The sequence below is a fragment of the Melanotaenia boesemani genome, chromosome 3 (genome assembly GCF_017639745.1).
Source record: "Melanotaenia boesemani isolate fMelBoe1 chromosome 3, fMelBoe1.pri, whole genome shotgun sequence".
Classification (NCBI taxonomy): domain Eukaryota; kingdom Metazoa; phylum Chordata; class Actinopteri; order Atheriniformes; family Melanotaeniidae; genus Melanotaenia; species Melanotaenia boesemani.
In genome coordinates, this window is record NC_055684.1 from 6,902,664 (window position 1) to 6,922,324 (window position 19,661).

A 19,661-nucleotide genomic window follows, 5' to 3' on the forward strand; every position below is an offset into this window, starting at 1 on the left:
ATCCCCGATTTAAAAAATATTATCGTCGACTATTAATCGAGCGGGGACACAGAAATGTGACTTGCACACGATGAATATAAAGACAGTGAAATATTCTCCTTTTGCATGGGGACAAAATATGAGTCAGGGTTGGAGCCAGGACTCTATTGAACTTTTCTGACCAGAAGCCATGTTTCTGGTAGGTTAATAAAATTACCAACTAATTAGAATTTGAGGGAAAATACTCCAGATTATCAGTATAGTTAAATGCATTTAATCATACATGTTTCTTTACATTGATTTGTTTGCTCTTTTCCAGCAAAGAATAAAGGCACTTTTAATCTGGAAACATTTAAAATATTTTAAGTTTTAGTGTGATTTTTGCAACATTGCTTAAATAACAATGGTTTAGGCTCTCCAACACTGCCATTTGTTGAGTCAGCAGAACCAGAACCAGGGACTTAAAGAAGCTGAACAAACTGATCTTGAATTCCTGGCTCTCTTCTGGGGACTGATCTGGAGTTTCTTGAGCTTATTGAGCCAATAGAGGAAACAACAGTGTGTTCATTCAGAGGCTTCTTCAGTTCTGCTGCAACCATTGACTGTATATAAAAGGCTGCAACACAGAAAAGTTCAGGAGGTCATTCCTGCAGCACACATCAGCTTATTAAACAAAACTTGGACTGTAAATTAACTACTAATCATTTCATAAAATAAATAAATACTACAACTTTACAATTTCCCTCAGGGCATAAATAAATTATTTTTTATTATTTCAATTTAATTAAATTTTGGGATATTTAAAGAGAAGTCAAAGATAGATCAAAGTGAAAATAAATAACTGAAATGATCTGAACTAAATATTATTCTTATCTTCTCATTTAATTGACATGGAACCAACCATCTTCAGTGCTTCATCAGAACTTTAATCAACAGTCTGAAGCTGTTCCTCTGCATATTTTCAGTTAGTTTGGTGTTTGAATCCACATTAAAAAAATTAGCAGATGCTAATTTATAGCCCTGGGTGGAGCTTATACCAACTGTTATGGGGTGAGAAAATAAGACAACACATGCAAACCAGATGAGGAACATAGAGGTGGTAATAATAAGAAAAACTGCAAATAATACAGAAAACATAAGGCGCAATTAAAAAATGGAAACAAAATTAAGAGAAAAACACAAAAAAGTCTACATGCCTTTTAAAAGAATATTGGAAATATACATGAAGATGCAAAATAACAAACATGTAGAGCCAGAGACAGAGTGTTTACAGTCACCTGTGGGTAAATGAGGTCAGGAAGGTGAGTCCACAGTCTGATTACTACCTGCTCTGACCTGTAATACATGGCTCTCATCTCTTTCTACTGCTTTCACTGATAGTATCATACCAAAATGTAAAGGGGATATAACAACACGTTTAAGTCCCTTGATGCCCAAATTCAGCCACAATTGTATGCAAACTAACTAAATATAGTAAAGAAAAAGGGGGAAACTAAAAGAAAAATATAGTAATAAATACAATTAGATTAGGGCTTTTAGTTCAGGTTCTCGGCGGCATGGCTCAGTGGGTAGAGCGGATTTCCTGCAGCCCAAGGGTTACCAGTTCGATCCCCAGCCGTCGAGCTCATGTTGCTCCTGATGGGTCGTGGTTGAGCGCCTTGCATGGCAGCTTCCACCATCAGTGTGTGAATGTGTGTGTAAACGAATAATGGATACACAATGTAAAGTGCTTTGGGTGTCTTGACTAAGCGCTAAGTAATTCATTATTATTATATATAAATATATCCATATATAACGGTATAAATATATTTATCAGAATTGTTTGATAAACATTAAATTGTATTTAGTTTAGGATTTTTTATTTATAAAATTTCATGAATATTTTTTAAAAAATAAAATAGATAATTGTGACATTTTAATATATTTTATTAACTTAAAATATCTTCTCACGACTTGTTCTCGATGTATCAGCTGAGCAGACATTTCTCTTGTGGGGCTCCACGAAGTATTATGTGATTGGTCGGACATTTAAGGTGGGCGTGGTTAATGTGGAAAAGCATTAAGTGGAAAGTTGTCGTGTCTGCATTTTCGCTGATTTGAGGCTAAATGGATAGTTTTAATGAATAGCTGATCGAGGTAGTGAGAAAATACAAAAATGTATACAAAATGTGTGGCATTTAAAGACAAGGACACCGCAGCATGCACAACCCAGCTCTGCCATGGACGAAGTTTCTCATTAATATGAAATAACCTGGTCAGTTGTTCATTGGACATAAAGACAGAAATCCTCCAAGATGAAGCTTCTTGTATAAACTGACTGGACTAAAACAAACTTTTTTGTTGTTCTTTGGTCCTCAAGAGCAAAAACGAAGTCCTAGCTTCTAGTGGAGTATGTAACAAGTTAAAGGCCAATTTCCACTGGGTGCCACGGCCTCTGCAGCTATTCGGGGCCATTTTAGTCAATGGTTTGGTTCACACCAAGCACGCAGTGGTACGCCAGAAGCGTCCCAGAAGCGCCTTGTCACGGCTCTCCGCTAAACATGTGCCAAGTCTATTTTTGAAGGAGCACGCATGGTCAGACAGGAAATTAGACATGAGTGCAGTGTAAAAGCTTCCAGTAATTTCCTAAATAAAAGCCCCTGTGCAGATTTGCAGTCACTGAACCATGTAAACATATAACTGGTCAGGGTGTCTCAGTGATTTTTTTTCATCATGGACAACAAGATGTTTATCCTGAAAGCGGAGAATCAGAAGATTCTCCAATTTCCCTGTGATTTAATGATCTCACGGATCCAGCTAGGCGGACTGCACTTGTGGGCGCTCCGCACCTGACACGCTCCCGGTGTGAATTGACCTGCTGCAAAGTTCGGAACGATACCACGGCCCACACACACCTAGTGGAAATTAACACTGACACCTAGAGAAAATTTTAAAGGAGGCATGTATGATTTTGGATGGTGGGAGAAAGCCAAAGTACACAGAGCGAACCTCCACCTACACAGGGAGAACATGCAAACGCCACACAGAAAGCCCCATGTTTGAATCCACCATTAACTATAATTAGAAAATTACAATTCAGCCACACGGTGAAGATCCCATCCTGCCCGGCACCCCATAGTTTTTTCACCCCACTTTGAATTGACACCTTCACACACACACACACACAAACCCAAAAACAAACAACAAAAGTTAGAAGAAATATCCATCCTCACCATAAAAGTCAATGTAAAAAATGCACTTAAAAATGTAAACAAGACTGACACTTTTGACACACACTAACACCTGTGATGGGTTTTAAAGGTCTCATATTATGCTAAATTTACTTTTTAAGGTTTTTTTTAACAGCGATTTGTGTCTTCATAACCCGTGAGGTTAAAAAATGACAACATTCTGTTTCCTCTCTCAAACGGGTGATTCTGAGATCTTCTCCTTTGTGACCTCAGAAAGGGAAATAACCGCTCACCCCTGTAAAATGGTAAATGGACTTGTACTTATATAGTGCTTTTCCAGCCAGTTTGACCACTCAAAGCGCTTTACACTACATATCACATTCACCCATTCACACCCTGATAGGCACATCGGGAGGCAACGTGGGGTTAAGTGTCTTGCCCAAGGACACGTCGGCATGTAGTCAGTGGAAGCCTGGAATCGATCTGCCTACCTTTCGGTCGAAAGATGACTGCTCAGAGCAGTCGTCCTGATGTACCTATTGGGGTGTGAATTTGTGTGTGAATGGGTGAATGTGATAAGGAGTGTAAAGTGCTTTGAGTGGTCAAAAGTGGTCCATTTACCATTTACACAAGACTGCAGAGTGGAGGAAAGAATAGATTTCATTAGCTATGAGCAAAATATGGAGGGAAGTGTAATGTCTTCTGTAAGAAAGCTGAAGTTAAAAACAGCTACTTGAAACTTCTACAATGTGGCAAAGATCCTAAACATATGCTTGGATTCATGATGGACTGGGGTCAGAGACACAGACTGAAGCTTTACCTGTGGATGAAAGATGCCCTTCACATGAACCGATAGTTTGGTTTAATAAAGCTTTACAAAATGCAATACTTGTCATGAAGGGTGATCTGATCATGCAAGTTACTAAAACCTTCCCAGACAAAACTTTTCATTTTAGTTTTTTGGGAAACTAAAGATTGAAGACTTAATATTGCTTAAAAAAAAAAAATATATATATATATATATATATATATATATATTTGTCATATTTCACGTTGTGCCTATTTTGCAATAAAAGTCAGCCATCATACTGTTTAGATATTAATCTATCCTTAACACTGAGCACATAAGTAAAATTTCTTTGAAAACTTAAAATAACCAAATTCAACAAATTTCATTATCAGTGAGACAAAATATTCCAGAGGAATTTTACTAAAGAAGGATTTCATGTTTCCAAATATATAAACTAACTCAATCAAGAAATTACACAAATCATATAAAACAACATTTATAAAAGATCAATTTTCTGGGTAGAAAATATAGAAGAAGATATGAATTAGATTTTTTTTCTAACTTGTCTTGAGCAGCATTGTAGCAAACAGAATGATGGTCTGGTTGTTGTGTTGGGCCTAAGAAATTTGCTCTCCCAAGAAGAGCTTTATGGGTATAAAGCTCCTCTTGATAAGCTCTCTTTTTTATTTCTTTATTTAATATATGGTTTTATCTTATTCATTTTGAATTATAGAATTTATGTAATTTTGCTGGATCTGACTGGAGGGGACAGAAAGACAAGGAGAGTAATGAAGAAAAGCAAAGAGGAAAGTATAAAAAAGGACGAGGAGAAAAAGATCCAGAAGAAAGAAGCAACAACACTTCAATCCAACCTGACACCAGACAACCAACTGCTACACCTGTACAGAAACACAACAGAGAATTTCCTACAGCTTTTACAGGTACAGTAAGCTAACGATCATATGGAGTTATTAAAAACTAAAAATAAATAAAAAAATAACCAAGACAACAACAAAATTATCATGACTACAACCAAAGTACAAAAGACACACACATAAAAGAAGAAGGGAAAAAAACAAACAAAAGTAGCTCTTAGTGTACAAACCCACTGGACGACTCAGTGACAGTGTCAGCATGCAGAGGATGAGGAGTCAGGATTGAGCAGAGATGAGTGTGATCGTGTAAATATGACCATGCCTCCATGGAGGCTAGAGGCAGACTAGGGTGGCCCAGAGACCTGGGCGATCAGCAGCAATCCTGGAGCATGAACCCAAGCCGCCCCACAATGAAGACCCCCCCGGACCCACCCTGAGGGCTGCAGAGGAAGGCCTCAGCCAGAGCCCCCTGCGGTCATGGGGCACAAACCCCAAGAGGTCAAGATCAGCAGCCGCCGACCCCACCAGGCAGCAGCGATCCAGAGTGGCCAGAGCAAAAGCCCCAGGGTCCCAAGAGCCCAGAGGCAGCCCAGCCCCCCTAGTAAGAGGGCCTGCACCATGCCCAGAAGGACCAGGCCCCCCCAGACAACCACCCGGTGTGGGCCAGCACCCACCCTGATGTTCCAGCCGCACACCCCGGGAACCAGGGCACCAACCGCCAACCACTCACCACCATTCTCCTACACCCTACGCCTCATACACGCCCCCTATTAACTAAAATATAAGTAATTGATAATCATTGTGCTTTACTTTATTAAATGTATTTATATTTTTAAAGGAGAAGTTGTGTGATTATTGTGTGTGTTGTGATAACTGCTGGTTGCAAAGGTCAGCACTCGGATTCATATCCTTCTTTATCTGCTCTGTCCATGTCATATCTGTCCTACACTGACACGTTCAGAGACAGACCCTCGAAACCGATATTAAGGTATAGTTATTAGTTCTTCTCCAGTGGTGCTCCATAGGTAATGTTTTATGCTGAAACTTAAAATAAATAATAATTTCCTACAGACATCTATTAATAATGGCTAATAACTAGACTTGCTCTTACCCAAACCCAACAGTTTTTACATTTACCAGTTTCCTGCTGTGGGCCAGACTGGACTCTCTGGTGGGCTGGTTTTGGCCCCTGGACTGTATGTTTGACACCCCTAAAAGAGAGTTTGTTTTTTTTTTTTTAAAAGTCAGATTGTCGTAAATTTGTGAAAATTGGCATCAAGGGGTTAAAGTCAATCCCATTTTTTTCTGCAATGTATTTGAGACAATGTGTCACAGTTTCAGAGTTTTTGATAATGAGCCCACCAGAGGAGGGAGATGGCTGGCCTCTGCCCCCTCACGCCTCCCCCATCCATCAGACTCCCAAGCCTCCATTCCCATCACAACCAGCCTTTCCAGCTTCTCTTTGGTGTGTGTGTGAAAAGTGAAACTGAATGGCTCAGTGTTTGTCTCCGGGCTGTGAATGCAGCGTGTTGCCTCTGACAGACAGGCATGCTCATTCATGCTCTGCTTTTCCTCTTTTCCAACCAACTTCTCTGCCATTCTGCTATGAAAACAACCTCTTTTTTCCTCAGGATTTTACAAATTCATACAAACAACCAATCTCTCAGGTACCCTCAAAAGTCTTTATAAAAACTTAAAGATTAAAATCACATTACATTTATCTATGGTGTTGGAACTTCTCTTCACCATTCACATGTGGCTTTCCTACATGTTCATACTTTACTAAGAAGATTTTAACCCTGAGATAAAGATAAAATTAAAAGTAGGAAATGCTGGACCTTGTTCCTTTTCAGGGATCTGTCCACAGTGATCTATTCCACCCCCCCCCCCCCCCTTTTTTTTTTGTTAGTTGGATTTGATTGTTTAGTTAATATGTGTTTTGTGTATAGCAAACAAACTTAAAACACCATAAATATGCATACATATAAAACACTGTTACACTGTCTGTAAATGTGATTATGCTTGTATAAACATAGGTGCAGAGGTGTACTTGCAGGATACTTCCATGTACTCTTATAACGGATACAGCAGTCAGTATTGTAGGAATTGTGGGAAAGTGAAGTTTTATAACTCTGTGCATAGTTTTACAGCAGAAATAATGTAAGTATTATGATATTTATTCTACAATACTGTTTATAACCAATGTGCTGGGTCAAATAATTTTGTCTGTCTAATTTTATTTAAAGTCTTAAATTACAAATATTCCCAAGAGCTGCATATGCTACAAGTCGAACTGAACATCTCTGCTCTGGGAAGAGACTGGATGAACGTCTCTGGGACACTTTGGGGCAACATGTTTTCTCTGCTCATCAGTTGTGGAGAAACTCGTCCTTTCGTGCACCTTTAATTGATCAAAAAGTTGTAATAACTATGAAAATAAGATACTGCAAACAGAAAACTGCGTGAGAGCTTCAGCAGGAGTTTGTGAACTGACAAAAATCGGCGATTAAAACCATAACAGACATCGGGAATGCATGTTTCCAGCTGGCCAGAAGGGGTCTGCAGAGCGTCAGTCAGTTCTCTGGGTGCAAATGCTGCGTTTAAAAGCTGCAGGAAATACTGCAATCAACGATTTTTCTTATTGGGGTTTGAAAAGACCACCAACCATAACAATTGTTGATCATTGACATTAAAGTGTAGTTTATCTGAATAATGTGAGACTTCAAAACAGGGAATATTATTTTATTTTTTGGCTTCTGAAGTATGCAGCCAGTATGTTTGCAGCAAACATATTTGACCTAGAAAGAACCTTAATTTTATAGCAGCAAGAGACGTTTAATGGGGCAAATTTGCTCTCTTCGTGTGTTCTAAACAATTCATTCTCTCATTCTCACTCTAAACAAATCAGAGATTTGAACACATTTTGATCCTCAGAAACGTTCTTAGTTGTTTTAAAAAGTTGAAATTTTGGTGATTTAATCCATTTTAATACAGCTTATCTGACTGCACGTCGCTGGTGGCCACTAAAATCTCAATGCATCAAATGTCAGACCAGCAGAGCATTGTTGTAGTACATTTTAAACATGTGCATATATGTTTTTGAAAAAGAACAATTAAACACACACACACACACATCTCATAAGTTATCTTCCTGCTACACCGTGTCCTGGCTCACCTGGAGAAGCCTGGCAGCACTGTGAGAATCATATTTTTTTGTGCCTTCAGCACCATCCAGCCGGTGCTCCTGAAAGCCAAACTGGAGAGGGCTAGAGTGGACCTTCATCTGGCAGAGTTGTTTCTAAACTATCACACTTCAGTTCGTGAGAGCCTGGGACTGTGTCTGACCTGCTGACCTGCAGCGTAGCTGTCATTGAGAAGAAGAAGCTGGACGAAGTCATCAGGAAGTCCAGCTCTGTCCTGGGCTGTTCTCTGGACTCAGTGCAGGAGGTAGGTGACAAAAGATTCCTGGCAAACCTGCCCCCCATGCTGGACCATGAGTCCCAACCCCTGCAGGACACCCTGTCTGCTCTGGAGAGCAGCTTCAGGGACAGACTGATCCTTCCTCGCTGTACGAAGGAGAGATACTGGTCTTTCCTCCCTGCTGCTGTCAGACTTTACAATAAACACATGGAAACTGTGTTTACATATTTACATGTTTATGTACATATTTATACACTGTACATATTCTCCCTGTCACACCATATACTGTACAAATGATTACTTATTGTGTGTGTTCTTTATAATATCACCTGTGTGCTTCTGCTTCCTGCACCTGTACTGCTGCAACAAAGCAATGTCCCCATTGAGGGACTAATAGAGGTTTTCTTATTCTTATTATATATAGTGTAATAGTTTCAATGTTCTGATATTTGTTCATGCTTATGTTGACATTGAAGTTTAGCTGTACTGTGGGTGTGGGAGTGGGGAACGGGTGTGTGATGTACACAATGGCATATGGGACAAAAGAGGTAAAAAACAGAAAAATGGTCAGCAGCGTGAGTTGGGGCTGAGATATATATATATATATATATATATATATATATATATATATATATATATATATATATATATATATGGTGTGTTGCTTTCTTTTTATCCTAGCAATGTTTTGTCAGGAAGTTATTTATGTACGTTTACCTGGAACTTTAACAACAAAACTTTGTTAAAGCTTCATTTACAACCACAAGTGAGTAAAGCTACTAATCTAAACGTAAACACCTAACTTTCATGGGGCACCTCATTGTAATGTTGTTTCTGGCTTCGGTTTTATAGAATACGAGGCGCACCTGAAGGCAGCACGACACATTCCCCCTTGGCCAAACCCACTCGTCTTCTCTCTCCGGTGGAAATCTCAGAGCAATGAATGCTACAGCGTCTCCACGAGTGTTGACCGGCCACATGTGGGGGTGGGAAGGTGCCGCGTGAAACAAACCAAAGGACAGAAGCTAAACCAGGATTTACTTCATACTGAAGCTCTGGGACGGAGTTTTGTTCTCTCAGCGGTTCTGTGGGTAAAGTAGAGAAAGTTGGTCTCCGCAGAGGAAACAAGGCAAGTCAGGACTGAACGGCGTGGAATATCTGTGTTGTCGAAACCTTGAGGAATAAGGTTATCTGCTCGGCTGATTTGTGTGCGTGCACAGGCGGAAAAGCCTGGATAGTGTGAAGGAAACTAATGAAAGTTGACTGCGGCTGGAAGAACAGGAGCATTTGAAGTGAGAGGAGGCTGGAGACAATGAAAGGTGAGTGTTTATGTGGGTGATTCTGCTCAACTCAGTCCACGCTGGTTTTCCTTCTGCATATGAGAAAGATACGGAAAGAAAAAAGCCTTTATGTCAGTTAAAAAGCTGACTGCTGTGTTTCCCACCTGTTTCCCTAATGATCCAACATCCTCCCTGTGACCAACATTATTCTAATGTTGGAACAACCACTCAAAAAAAAAGAAAAAAAATCAGTTCATTGCCCACTTTATTTTCTTTTCCTGTATTTCTGAATACATTTTTGTTGAACCTTGTGATAATATTAAGTTGAGGCTCTCAAAATATAGTATTGCAGTGTAGCTGTATTTGTATTGATATGTGTATTGATACAGATCGATATACGATATATTCATCTACACAGGTACATTGATGCTTCGATTCAATAATCATTAATAAGTTTTTTTTTTTTTTTACTTTTTATTTTACAATTTCTTTGTTTCAACAACCAAAGTGTCATATTTTAGCCAGATGAGGAAAAGGCTGATATCCTCAGGAGTGGCATGTAAGACTGAGAATATAATTTGATTTAATTACGTGTGAATATCATGGCTACCTTGTGTATTTTGCATTTGTTTCAAGCATCTATTGTGCACGTCCTCAGAAATCAGCGCTATACCTTTTGCAAGCTGTATTATGAGCCAGTAGGGGCAGCCCCTGGCAGATTAGGGCTGCAGGATATCGGAAAAACATGCGATATGTGATAACAGTGTTGAAAGTTGTCATGAGGATATGATTTGCTATCATTATCCTATTCTACAGTCATGTAGCAGACACTTTTCTCCAAAGCTGACGGTGTTTAGGCTGTAGCATTAAGGGTCTTGTCTAAGGACCCAACTGGAAGGTGTTAATATTCGTCCCCTGTGGGATTCGAACTCGGGTCTCCTGCATTAAAATTTTATTACGAGTTGATGTTTTCTTATTCGGAGTTCAAATCACAAAACTGTCATGAACGAATGTCTGTTGAACGTTTTAGCTTTTGTTAATGTTATGACGTTGGCTAAAAGAACATGGTCATAGTAGTATTGTTTTAGCTAACACTAGATTTTCAGACTTCTTTCCTCGGTTCGCATGTAGGTAGCAGCAGAGATTTGCTGTTTCCCCTGGTGGTTGCAACAAGTATCCAACATGACTTGCAAACAGAGATGCCAGTAACGCGTTACAAAGTAACGCGTTACTGTAATCTGACTACATATTTTAACAAAATATAATCTAACGCGTTAGGATGTCCTACAATGTAATCAAATTACCGTTACTCTTCATATTCGTCCTGCGTTACTTCGGCACTCCCCACTCCTTTCACATATGATTTGAAATCAAGCGCCGTGGACGAAAGTGTATTTATCTAACTCAACACACCTTCTCATTAACGGTGGTACAGAAATTTTATGTACTCGTAAGCATGCAGCTACCTTTCTTCGCTGAAACTTGACCTTTTTTAAATCGACAAACACAAATCATTCACTGCACATGACTTTAGAAAAAAATATGATATAGAAACTTATTACCCTGGTGCATGATGGGAGGTCCGCCTCTCCACTTCCCTCATCAGAACCTATTCCAAACCGAATTGATTTTTTTTTTTAATAAGTCCGTTACTATTTCATTATTTTCTCATGTGTAAACGTAAAACATAATGCAGATTTGTCTTATGCTTTTTTTTTTTTTTTTTTTTTGTTTTTTTTTCCCCCGTAATTTTCAAAACTTGCAAGCTGCCTCTGGAACTGAGGTGGACGTTAAAGTCCGGTTATCGGAGAACGTGACATGAACTCATGTATTTACTTATGATGGTAGGGAAGAAGCACTGAATGATTTACAAAGTTAATAACAGACTGACTATGTTCATAGAAGGTGAAAAACAATTAAAAGTTACAAGTTGCAAAACATTGTAAAGTCACCATTCGTAACTAATGCACTTTCAGTAAAGTATATGCGAAAAAAAATCGATTGTCATTTTTTTGTTTGGGGGGTTTTAACTAATAAAGTAACTAGTAATCTAACTTAGTTACTTCTAAACCTTAGTAATCAGTAAAGTAACTAGATTACTTTTTAAAGAAGTAATCAGTAATCAGTGGTCAGATTACTTTTTCAAGTAATCTGTGGCATCACTGCTTGCAAATAGTGGTAAATAGCTTTTTTGCTGGTCCGTTTCTGCATCCACATTTTCGCCACTCTTCTTGCTACCCTCAACCACCACAATGCTCACTACTGTTGCTGTAGCCATCAGCATCTACATGGAGTATCCAGAACAGCAAGAATCCATTTTATTTACTTTTGAGCATAAATGCACAGCAGTGTCTGGAACAACCACATCCTTCCTTAAAATGTGCAATTATAGGGACTATTATTTATTGCAGTTTAGGCAGCTGCGAACAGCTGGAGAGAGATCAGAAATATTTTTAGAAGTTGAAATGGAGATGTGCAAAAGTAAGGAGGAGGGACTGGGTAGGGACGGTACCGATGGGGTGTTTCATCCATCAGCCATCAGACATTTGAGTTGATGCAACAATTTCATCAACCACCAGTCTGCTGAGGCTAATCCCACAAAAGAGCACATAGTTTTGTTTATACCCTCCGAATTTAGCAACTCTATCCTGTCTGAGTTGGCTAATGCGCCCCCTAGTGGCATCCTTTGGTCAGAAGCGTAGTACACTAGAAAGTATGTGAAGAATTACACTCATGATGTAGCCGCTGGTAACGAGAATGTTTGGTTGATTCTACCTTCGTTTGCTACTTTTTTTTCAGTCATTCAGAACTTAATCTTCGTTATTTCCTATTTCTCTGTGCTGAACCAGACCTTGGTAAATACCAGCTGAGATCATGCTGTGGTTCATAATGACAGTTGGGGTAAATAAGGTCAGTGTATGGGCTATTTTTGTCAGGACTTGAATCATGTTTTCATGTTTATCTTATTACATGTTGTTTTAAAAACAGTCCACCAAGGAAGTAGGAGCCATATGTGTGTGTAAGTTTCTTGCTTATTTATCTGCTTGTGTGTGCACTGCAGTGATGTTTTAGATGATGGGTGTGTCACTCTAGTTTGTATGTTGTGGTTAGAGGTAGGTGTTCCTATCTGTTCACCTGACCTGGCTTTCATTATCTCAGGTAAAAATGTTCTGTTGAATACCGGAAGAATGGATTTAATACATCTGGTGTGTTCACACTGCTATCGTTGAATTTATGGAAGCAGCTAAGAAGGAATGTTATCTGTAGAATCATATTGTGGGAAATAAGAAGAAAAGCCAGAAGCAGAATTCCTCCGTTTTCTTCTTTGAGGAGGGTTTGTTGTTTCTAAATCATTCCTTGGAAAACTTAGGGGAGAACATGACTTTGAAAGTCAAGCCAGAGCACTAAAGCAAATCCCAGTCAAGCTCAAATTTGAACAGTTTTAGACTAAGTTCAGATTACAGGTCAGGCCCACAGGATGCAATCTGTGACTCCATAATTTGTTCTGTGGGTGTAGACACAAAGGCGGAGTCCATTGTGTGATGGCTGGGAGGGGGGTGGGGTAATATAAGGGACAGATGGAAAGTTACCTGAGCAATCAGGACCACCAGCAGTCGACTTAAAGCTGGTGTTGGCTTCTCCGTAATGAGCTGCAGAAGAGATTGTTATCAAGTTGATCTTATTTTCCTCAGACCTCATTCAGCTGTTTTGTTTTGCTCTGAAGACTGAAGCTCAGATCCTCTGCTACGATGTAAATGGTCACTGAAAGCATCACGAGAGAAGGAGAAGCAGAATTACTATTGAAACTCACTGAGAATTATTCAGCCGTTCTTCAAACACCCCCCACCTCCAGCAGGTGTTTGGTCAAAGTTAAAGACAGCTTTATTTATCCCTGCATGGTAATTCAGTTTGACAGTTCTCAGTTCATACAAAAATAACCACCCTTTAAACCAGTCATTAAGAATATAAAAACAAACAACAACAACAAACGACGTGTCAGTGCAGCAGTACTGTGTGACAGTTTGGTCATTTATACCAGCAGCTGGTTAAAATGATTGTTTTCCATCAGAAGCATTTAAGAGTCCGATTGCAGTATGGATAAAGAGTTTGAGTATTGGTTAGTTGTCTGATGCAAGATGGCGCCTTCCAGAGGGCGTAAGTAACACCAGTAGTCTTCTAACACATTTTAACAATGTTGTTCAAGCTGTTTTTGTCTCTAACAGACAAACCCTGAAACCGACAGATAAAAGGTTAAAAGACTCAATAAAAGAATAATAAAAATGATATAAAATTTCTCAGAAATGTTAAAAGGGTTCAGCTTCCACATCCGGTGGATCCTCCGTGGACCCTTTTTGACAGTTATCACACACAGTTCCAGGTACTTGTAAGAATCCACAATCTCCACCTCCTCGCTGTGAATGATGCTGGCTGTTGGATGAGCAGAGCTCTTTCTAAAATCAGTGATTTCTTTTGTTTTTGTAACATTTAAGTCCAGATAATTACTGTGACACCACTGGAAAAAACGCTAACAAAACACCACCATGACCCTCTTCTGTCCCATGAATGTTAACTGTCAGCGGAGAATTTGACCAGATGACTTCCTTCCTGTGATGCCCTGCAGCTGTCTGTGTGCAAAATCAAAAGTAAAGGAGAGCGTTCACAGCTCTGAGTGGATCCAGTGTCTGAGATGATGCTAGTGGACAAGTGCTCATTCACAAAACACGCTGAATTTGTTCAGTAAAAGATTTAAAATTGGTGTTAGCTAACGTCAGGTTGCTAACCTTGTCATGTAGACATCATCTTACTTTACATTCAGCTCCAGAGTTCAGTATCGGTAGAAACCACATTCCTGATGTTTACATCTGTTCGTCTCGCTGTCATGTCTTTGGACTTGGTTTTTCTTGAAGGAACTCGGGATCAACTAATTCCATAAAAAAAAAACCTTCAACAAACTGATAAATCAAGGCTTCAGTGACCATCTCTGAGATGATCCGTGTTTATTCTTCATGTGTAACATCAAACTTATGTGGTAACAAAGCTGCTGATTGGTGGATGGAGCCTCTGTTTCCCTCCCAGATGATGTTCAGTGGTGGTAGATGATTTTTTTGGTAGTTTTTGGTGGTTCTTGTCTTTGGTTCTTCAGGTTTCTTATATCTGTTCTCCATTAGCATGAAATCTCACAGAACCACACAGTTTGTACCAGAACCCAGCAACAGTGGAGACTTATTTTGTGGATTTTCCAGGTGGTTGGTAAACAGCTTTGTAAGCTGATGCCATATTGTAGTGGTAGTAACACATCACTACCAGATGCTGGTTAAAGCAAGACATTTGTACATGGAGACTTGGATAGCTACACTGACTATTGAAAAATGTGAAAGTCAACACCCATCCCGAACCTGCAGTGGTTCCAGATTTGCTCCAGGTTTCCAGTCTGTAGTGCCTTAATGCACCATCAGCGTCCTGGAATGACATGGATAGAGCACACACGTGTTGTGGTCAGTGATGATGCCCCGAAAGGCCTAAATAGCAGATCATTCCTCTATTACAGATGGTCTGGGTATGGATGTTTAAATTGTTTCTGTCAAAATGATGCACAGCTTTGAGATTTTGCATCACCGTTTAAAAAAAAATGTACTGTGGTGGCTGCACGTAATTTCTGTTTTATTACATCTTTTGAAAAAGATCTGTATAACTGCAGCAGGTGGAATTTGGGTAAAAGTCCTTGCAAAATTACTTTATTGGAAATATATGAAGAAATAAATGGGTCTTTGGTCACAAATGGGTAAATGGGAACTGAAGCCTCTTTTGACAGGTTTCTCTGGAAGACATGGTGTTTTTGACTGCAGCTGCAACCTCCCTCAGCGACACTGCTGCAACATCTGGGTCAACATCTGCATGAGTCTGTCCGATCTGCTCCCTGGTCTTGTGTAGATGGTGGAAGTAGAAACAGAAGAACGGGGAGAGATGCTTACGTTACTCACAAATTGTTGAATGGCACATTGCTTATTAAAATGCAACACAAGAATGTTGTGCCTGGTTATTATTTATTTATTTAAAAGAGCATCCTGCTTGTAATCAACTCTTGACCTGATCCACCAACATGTTCTTAACTTTATTTACTGCTGCTGGAAGACATTACAGCTCATGTCCTACAGAGGAGACAAACGTCATAACCCGGCTCACGGCTTTAACAAAATTACGCCAAACAACAGATAAGGCCAATTATGATAATTTATTAACGAAAGATGAACCAAACTAAGGCAAAATAAGATAACCATGAAGTTTGGCTGTCTGCAAAATCAGAGGTGTAGGTGCGTGCATGGTTGTGTGTAGAATGTAATGAGTGCAGTGTTGTATGGTGTAAAGCTAAACTAAAAATAAAGCAAAAGGCAAGGTGCAGCGGGCGCAGGTGCGGCCTGGGAGCGGAGCGAGGGAAAGAGAGGGCTGAGGCCGGCCGTAGGCGGGTCTTTTATACGTGCAGTGCGTCGGGCCCTTGACGTTCGCACGCACAGCCAGGTACACTCCAGCTTCACCTGCACACACACATAATTAAAGAACACGGCCACAAAGAAGAAGGGGCCGTGACACAAATCTTTGATGACTTGCATATTTGCTGAGTGATGAGGACTCATCAGGATACTTTAGGCTACCAGGTCTGTTCTCACAGAGCTTAGAAATCGTTTGGAGCTAAACACGATGGTCTCACCCTGTTTTACCACGTTTGTCAGTGCTGTCTGGCTTTTTGACCACTGCAACATGTCAGTGGGAGCTGGAGACGTCCATCAGCCACTCTGTCCTGCAAGTCCAGACTGGACAGCTTGCCAGTCCATCACAGGATCAATACAGAGAGACAAAACTCACACTCACTCCTAGGGAGAATTTAGAGACCAGTTAACCTAACGTGCATGTCTTTGGGCTGTTGGAGGAAGTTGGGGTTCCCACGCATACACAAAGAGAACATGATCATGCTAAGCCTGTTGATGCTGATCAGTCAGTCAGTCTCTACTGTTAATCTATCAGCGTAGCGTGCACTGTATGTTTGCATCCCCTCATTTTTATATATGTGTGTTTGCTTACAAGCAGGTGTGTTTGCTTAAGTTCATTGTTTGAACAGTGTGTGATGATTTACCTCAGAATCCACTTCCTCCTGAACTTCGTCTGGCCTGACGGAGAAGAAAGGAGCTCCTGTGTGACTGATGAGATATTCATGGCGATTGAGGGGATTTGAATGCAGCCTGTTAGTGTGTATGAAACACTTTACTGAACCTGAGGGGCCAAAATATTTGGAGCTAGATATCCAAAACCATGTTGCTCAGACATACATGTGTGTTTACGTAAATGTCCTGGTTGTGTTGTTTTTTTCAAGACTGGAGAAAAAGTTATGTGAAATATTCTTTCCTACTGTCTTCATGTTGTTGTCAGCTCTACCCTGACTGTATGAAGTAAGTTGTGAATCCACTCCAGTCCTCATTGTATGGGAGAATTTGTAAATCGTTGTCCACTGAATTGATATGTTATCATAACCAAACCTACAGAGGGACAGTAGAACTGGAGCAAAGAATTGCAGGGTACGGAAGGTGGAACTGGTTTTCTTTGCACTTTTATACTTTTTTAAAATAATCACGATCATAATTCATGCAGTGCAAATGTTTAGAAAAGTATTTTGAATAAGTCTGAAACTATTCCCACAGTAGTTGTTTTTTTTCCATTATTAGGAGGTGTAAATGACAAGTTTGATCACAACATGATTGACCAGATCAGTGGATGATAATTCAGTGTTTGCTGATGTCACAAATTCTGTCACTATACAATCAGGATTGGATTCAGGGTCTAAAGATCAGTATGAGATCATAGCACCGCTGATTTAACACAATCTCTGAGCAAAAACCGACTCAACCAAATTCTAATGTTGAGCTTTAAAGTGGTTCTGAACTTTGTCAGATTTCCGTAGTGTTTCCCCCTAACGACGACTAATCCAGCATCCATCTTCATCCTGTCTCTTTTCTGAGATCTCTCCAGCCGGTAAAAGTCAGCCGGATGTTAACTCGTCTAGTCTTATCTCTTGCTCTGTCCCTTTCTGTCTTTTGCTCTCTTCCTCCGATAATGACCTCTTAAATCTCTTTGAATCCGCCATGGTGACTTTCAAATAACCAGTATGTTGATGTCCGATTGCTGGTGTGTGACGTGTCGCTGTTAGGGATGCACCCATCCACTTTATTCACTTTGGTTACTGATGCCAATATGAAAAAACAAAGTGGAATTACCTAACAAATTAGTCTCATTGTGTAAATGTACCGAATTATTTATTTAACAACTGTGCAACAGTACAGTAGTCTTAAATAAACTTTAACAATCATAAACAAGCTTCACAATCTTGGTGAAACATGTAAAAATTAGTGCTGGGCACGTTAACGTATTAATCGCGCAGTAACGCAATGTGTGATTAACGCTATTAATTTTTTTAATCGCACATTAATTTTTTTTTTTTTTTTTTGCTGGCCACTGGTTTTGATGACAGAAACATGGCGTCCATGTCTCTCTTCCCTGCTGCAGCGGTGCGTCTGATGTAGTCAGGAGAGAGCGGGTTTATTAAAATGAAGAGACGTTTTATGTCTGGAACTTAAGAAGAAGAAGAAGAACCGACGTTTCTTTGTCAAAACCCATGCAGATGGACAGAACATCGGGATTTTTGGACGGGAAACGGCTCCCAAAAGACCATAAGAAACTTTTTATTTATTATTATTATTTATAATAAATGCTGTTTTAATTTATGCAAGACAGCAAAGGTAATACATGCTTTCTGACTTTTACAAACGTGCAGCATAAATCGGGTCTTCTTCTGCCTCTGGTTCGGTGAATCTTGGTCGTAGCGAGATTAAACTTCTGTGAGATGTGAGCTTTCAGTAGAGGAGCCGTTTGTTCGTGTTCATGGGGAGACATCATCTGTGTTTACATAATTTTCGGACTTTGTGTAGCTGGTCTTTAAATTGTTTGTTGTCTTAACTGTGTTTGTTGGTCATAGAAATGGTTTTACTGAGCTGTTAACTGAGATTCTGGACTTTCTGTGGATACCACACATGTTTATAGTTACATTTACAGACCTGATGTTACACCCGGAAACGAGATGTTAACCCTTAACTCCCGGTAGCGGAGGCTGCAGCTGCAGGTGCAGTCAAGCTAAGAATGAAAGTTTAGAGAATTTATAATAATGAAGCACTAAAGGTGCATAGATGGAAGTTATTGTACATATTGTGAATATTTCTCTCTCCTCACCATCTAGAAGCTGTGAGATTCTAATCCTGCTTTATGTGACTCATATTGGATGTTTTAATGACAGTCTGAATGGTGCAAATTAGATTTTTTTTTTTAATCCGACCCAGGCCTCTTTTTCATATGTGGTCCTAGATCGGATTTGTATCCGATCTGTGTCGAAGCGACCTCAGTCTGAAGAGTCATGACGCATTTCATCTGACTGTGACGTCGCAGAAATCACGCCACAATTCTGCTGTTTCACAATATTTACTGTTATTGTCTTTTCCCTCTTTTTATTGTAAATAAAAATGAGGACAAAACAACACCATCATTTTAAATTTATCAATGAATTAAGAAAAGCAGTGAAGGGAGGGACGGGGGTGTATTTACAATTAGCATGTGTTAATGTGCGGGTTGGGTCGCGTTTTATATCTTACATCATTGGGTAGGGTCCAGATTTTACTGGAAGATATCCACGGGTCAGGTTTGGGAATCATCTTAACGGGTTCGGATGGGTGCGGGTTGGTAAACTTGGAACCGCACAGACAAACTCGGCTGTGTTGTTTGTACATACCTCTGTACAGAAGCAGGAGTCACTGCTCCACAAAAGGCCATTGTTAACATTCTCCTTCTTACATTTATCAATTGGGCATCATTTTTTAGGTTCAGAGTGAGCAAGTACTTCCAAATTGATAAATAGACGTGAAGCATCCATAAATACTGCACACAACATGATGTGTTATCCTTTGCGCATGCGTGTCACGTCACGGCCACACACCGTTTACACTTCAGCCAGAGGAAGGTCACATTCAAATGATAACGTGAATGACCACGCAAAAAAAAATATCGTATTTCATTAAAAAATCATCTTTGAGCATTAAGACCAGCAGTTTGA

General features: G+C 39.8%; 1 protein-coding gene across 4 annotated transcripts in view; it reads left to right on the forward strand.

The window, feature by feature from the left end:
• Window positions 1-9,148: 9,148 nt before the first annotated feature.
• plxnb1b (plexin b1b) overlaps window positions 9,149-19,661 on the forward strand; it is a 132,669-nt gene continuing 122,156 nt past the window's right edge. For all 4 annotated transcript variants that reach the window (XM_041979794.1, XM_041979797.1, XM_041979798.1 and 1 more), the window contains exon 1: window positions 9,149-9,553. The gene's annotated coding sequence lies outside the window, so the exon portion shown is untranslated. The remainder of the gene's footprint in view (window positions 9,554-19,661) is intronic.